Genomic DNA, 5,815 nt, shown 5'->3' with positions numbered 1-5,815 from the left:
AATAGCATGTTAATTTCATGAAAACTACAACTTGAACATATTTTCTGTAATTTAAAAAAAAGGAAAGAAAACACCTACAAAATCACATTTTAAATGAATAACTGTCATTTGTTATTAGAGAAAACGTAAAAAAAAGTATAATTTTTAACATCTGTAAGAAAAAAAAATGTCAAAGATGAGAAAACTGAATAAGACAAAAAGATAATGATATAAAAACCTTTGAAAAGCTAATTTTAATCATAAATCCAATTTAAATTAACATAAATCCAATCATCCCCCCTCTAATTTGGATGCAATTAAATATTTCCCCTCCTGCAGTTCAGGCTCCTGTCCACTAGATGGCAGTGTTGCATTTCTCCCCATGTAAATCCAAACCGCGGCGCTGCTCTCTGTTTGTGGAAGTGATTTTTATTTATTAAATTAAACCCTGAACAGCACAAACACGGTGGGATAACCTTGAGGAGGAGGGAGAACAGGAAAAAGAGGAGACGGCGGCAGGTTTACAGCGGCGGTGAATCAACCTCTGGCGCCGGGCCATCTCATTAACCACGTGGTGGGAGAAACGGGAGGGTTTTTGGCGGGTAAAGTTTAAAAAAAAAAAACAAAAAACATTCAAATGATTCGCAATTACATGGCATGAGAGGTCAGTGGTTTGATGGGGAAAACGCTCCGTCCTGAGGAACTGAGTTCGAATCCCAGGACGTGGGAGGAGGAGTCACCTGGTTCTCTATTATATCCAATGACTGGCAGGAGAATAAATCACACTCCTATTTTTAAAAAATCAGCTGAATTTATTTCCTGTCGCAAGCTAGCAGGCTAGCGGCTAATAACTAGCAGCTGACGGAACATTTACATCTCGACAGTTTGGATCAGATAACTTAAGACAAACTTTTTTTTATTCTTTTAAAACCTATTTGACATGATACACTGTAAAAATTCAAATCTGATTTAAGTTTTTTTAATAGATTTTTTTTCTTAAATTAAGATACTTTTGAAATATTTATGCATTTCTACAATTTTCACTTGTTCTATTGGCAGATTATTTATCTTAAGCTACTTTTACTTTGAAATAAGTAAAAAAAATCTGCCAATAGAAGAAGTGAAAACTGTCTTGATTTCAGAGAACTTCTCTTAAATCAAGTCTTTTATTTTGCAGAAATATAATTCTTACGTGAATTTATCTTAAATCAAGTAAAATAAGACATTTTCACTCCAAACAAGTCTTAAAAACTTGCTCAGATTTGGATTTTTTTTACAGTTTTTTTACAACAAGCATACCCAGTGATTGGCAGCAGAATAAATCACACTACTTCCTATCTTTTTTTTTTTTTTTTTTTTTTTTGCTAAGGCATCAGAAAAGAAAGAGGAAAGGAAAAAGACAACAACAACAAAAACGTTGTCGCGCCGCCCTCAGCCAGCTGTTCCCCGAGAAAAAACAAGACATGAGTTCAGAGTGTGTAATTACTCCCTTTACCGCCGCGGCTCGATTCGTCCTCTCGTGCTCCTGTCGGCGCCGGCTGTCCTTTAAAAAGAAGAGACATCGAGAACACACACACACACTCTCTCTCTCTGTCTCGCTCCGGCGATCATCAATAATTCACCGCCGTCGACATTTGAACTGATTACGGTTAGGCCGATGGCCTATTTGAGCCGGGAGGTCCTTCCTTCCGTTAAAACCTGCTCCTTACACACACACACACACACACACACACACACACTCGCACACACACAACACACACTGCCACCTGTGTGGGTTGTTTTGGGCCTCCTCTCCGGTTTTAATTAGCCCGCCGCTCAAGTGTTTTCCCTTTTTATGCACTCTCTGAAGGGCGGCGATAACGGCGGCGGCATAATCACAACACCGAGAAAATAAAACACACACACACCCCGGTCATTATTTCCCAGCTCGGTTCAGACCGGCATCAGATCCTGGAGGGATTAATGTGAATAATAAAGGCGATCGGGGTGAGAATTTGGAAAATATTGATCAAAAATGATGCAATGGAGATAAGGAAGGATGGAAAAGGTGGAAAAAAACCAAGAAAGTACAGTCTGGAGACAGGAATTATTAAAAAAAAACGGCTTCTTAATGCTGGATTACTGTGAAATTGACACAAATGTGAGGATAATGAACGGTGAAATTTACTGAAATGACAATTTGAGGTAAAGTATGTACAAAAAAAAGCCTAACCTTTTCCAGAAAATGACCAAAATGTGACGCAAAAATGCCAAAGTGTGCAAAAAATAAAGAATATTCAAAAAAATATAACCCCAAGGATTTTTTATTGTCAGGAAAATGACTAAACTTGGCTAAAATACACAAAATAACAAAAAATGTGAATATAAAATTGAGTGAAATCAATTTTAAAAAAACACGTATTTCCAAAATAATTCCAAAAAATAACCACATAGAGACTAAAAATGAAACAAATAGGACAAGAAATACCCAAACGAGACACCAAGGGGTCAAAATCTGATTTAAAATGTACTCAGTAGTTCTCTAAAGTATCGTATTGCATCAGCTGGTTCATAATCAAATCAATAAAAAGCTGGAGTTTAACAAAAACGCAACAAATCAAAGTGTTAAAAATGATTTAAATCTTTCAGGAAGGCAGTTTTAGCATCATTTAGTCTTTATTTAGTCTTGTCTAACGATTGATTGTATGACTCTAGACGGGGAATCGAACATTGACCCCAGCCGGTTCGGCGACGGTGCCAACCACTGCACCATCCTAATGCCCCCTGGCGCCAAAAAGACAAACTGTCCAAAGAGTTCCTTTGGTTTCCGCGGCAACAGTGACCAATGATTTCTAAATAAAAGTCCAAATTTGGAAAATTTGAAAAAAAAAAAAAAGCTGTTAGATTTGGTTTTGTTTGATTCCATCTACAATGTAAAAAAAGAAAAATGTGGCCGAAATACAAGATATCAACGCTGAATGAAAGAAAGTAACTCTTAAAACTTCTCTAAAAATGAAACATTTGGAAGGAAAAATGTGAAAATGAGTGTCAAAATAAAGGTTTTGCTGTAGAAATGTGAGAAAATGTTCAATAATTGTTGACTGAATACAAGAAAAACAACATACACTGTAAAAAAAAAAGTGTGGCCCAAATCCAAGATATAAATAGTAAAGTAAAGAAAATGACTCTTAAATCTAGGAAATTTTACTGAAAAAAAAAGATCTTGATATAAGAATTTCAAATCAAGAAATAAGTCTCTCTTTCTTAAATTGATCTGAAATCAAGGGAGACGAGAATTTTTGATTAAAAACAAAACAAAATCTACTTGGTAAGATTTAGAATTTTTGCAGTGTAAGCTGTAGACGTTATTTCCCTTCAGCTCTCATCCGCTCTTTTGACTCACAACACCACCTTGTGGTGCAAGCTTGTTGATTTCACTTGATATGAACAAAAACAACAACAAAAAAAACACCAAATCATCCGCTTGTTCATTGCTAAACAATTTAAATGTCTATGAAATCAAGACATTGTTCACTTGATCTATTGGCAGATTTTTCACTTAAATTAAGATGCTTTTACTCTGAAATAAGTAAAAAAAAAAAGTAATATTTTCACTTGTTTTATTGTCTTTTTTTGTAAAAGAAAAAACGTTTACTTTGAAATAGTAAAAAAAAATCTGCAATTTTCATGTGTTCTATTGGCAGTTTTTTTTAATTTAAATTAAGATACTTTTATTTTGAAATAATTAAAAACAATCTAAAAGTTTCACTGTACCTATTGGCATTTTTTAAAATGAAGATACTCTTACTTTGAAATAAGTAAAACATATTTTTCACTTGTTCTGTTGTCAGATTTTTTTACCCTTATTTCAAAGTAAAAGTATCCTAATTTAAGTAAAAAAAAAACTGTCAATAGAAGAACTGGAAACTCTCTTGATTCCAGAGAACTTCTCTTAAATCAAGTCTTTTATCTTGATGAAATATCATTTTTAAGTGAATTTATCTTAAATCATCAAACTTGCTCAGATTTAGAATTTTTACAGTGTTTGGATTATTCTCGGATCTGTGGAACGAACGGCAGATTCTTGCTTTCTGTGGGAGATACAGCGGGGTGTCATCGGCGTATCGGCGGATTTATGAGGGCCGAGTGGGAGGAGGATGAAGATGATGATGAGGAGGAGGAGGAGGATGAGAGAGAGGTAGGAGTCCAGGCTGGATTTGAGTCGACGGATATTGACTTTTTTTTTTTTTTTTCAGGTGAAGCAGGAATGGATGGAAATAGAAAACCCGCCTCTGGTTTAGATCGTCGCCGCGGCGACAGAATCGCCGTGTCGACGGCAAGGTGGTGATTCATTCCTCTTGTGGGTGTAACAAAGCTAATCCTCTGCCTGTGTGTGTGTGTGTGTGTGTGTGTGTGTGTGTGTGTGTGTGTGTGTGTGTGTGTGTGTGTGTGTGTGTGTGTGTGTTTGAGAGAGAGAGAGATGCACCTGCTGCAGGATAATTCCGCCAGTGCGTTGCTCTTCATCTTCTGTTTTTCCTCCCTTTGAATCAGTGCCTCATTAATCTGACGACGTCTCTCCATCACATACGTTCCGACGCTCCAGAGAGAGGAAGAGGAGGAAGCTTTTTATTTGACCTTTTTACACACTGCAAATAATCCAATCTGATCAAGTTTTTTAAACTGGCTTTGAGTGAAAATGTCTCATGTCACTTGATTTAAGCTGAATTCACTTGAAAATAGTATCTCAACAAGACAGACAGACTTGATTTTTTTATCATTTGTTCTATTGGCAGATTTTTGTTTTACTTATTCAAAGTAAAAAAGTGTGTTATTTTAGAAAGAAAACTCTGTCAATAGAAGAAGTGAAACTGTCTTGATTTCAGAGAACTTCTCTTAAATCAAGTCTTTCTATCTGATGAAATATAATTTTTAAGTGAATTTGTCTTAAATCAAGTAAAATGAAGACATTTTCACTCAAAACAAGTTTAAAAACTCGCTCAGATGTTGACTTTATGAAGTGCAGGGACCCAGGACAGGGATTGGCGAGCCACCGGGAGGCCTGGTCAGGGATTGGCGAGCCAGCCGGCTGCACACCTTCCAGCCCCCTGCGGTACTTTTATGGGCCCTTCTCCATCACACCTGTCACTCTAGGTTGGGTTTGTGTTGAAGAGCTTCCTTCAGCTTGAAAAGGCCAAAATGGATTATGGGTAGAAATGGAATAACCGGTTGGGAACGGGGCCAAAACTGAACGCCGGGCCGCCGGAATGCAATCAGGATTGAATTATAGATGAATCTGTTTATAGAGTCTTCAAGGAGCCTTGGAACCTTGAAAAGGACACATTTTCATTCCTTCAAACCCAAAGTACCTCTGCAAAGATCACAATTAACGTATTTCCGTCTGTAATTGAAGAACTTCTATAGAATATTAATCTATTTCTCAATTTGTGGGTGGATCCCCCCCGAAACCCCCCCACGCCCCGGAGAGCTGCCGAGGCCCCAGGGTTCCTCTGACCCACATCCAGAAGGACAAGAAGACCTCCGCTTCTGAGATCCTCCAACTGCTTCTATCAGTCTTTTTGGATGAAGTGATAATTAACCTTGCTTTCTTTGTTTCACACATACCCCGAAAGGCAGTTTGGTGGATTTTGGAACAAGGAGCCGTGTCCATGATGGTTCAACCACTGTGCTTACCTGTTTTGGACGGTACTCTTCAGAGCTGAACCCATCAGACATGATCTTCTCCCTATACACTGCTCAGATTTGAATTTTTTTGTACGCAGTCATGGGGCATGTTCATACCGACTTGGGTCAAGCCAGGACCCCTGTTTGGAAGTGTCAATCTGTACATCAGCCTGCT

The sequence above is a fragment of the Salarias fasciatus genome, assembly GCF_902148845.1.
Source record: "Salarias fasciatus chromosome 23 unlocalized genomic scaffold, fSalaFa1.1 super_scaffold_20, whole genome shotgun sequence".
NCBI lineage: Eukaryota > Metazoa > Chordata > Actinopteri > Blenniiformes > Blenniidae > Salarias > Salarias fasciatus.
Note: the sequence above shows the minus strand (reverse complement) of the source record.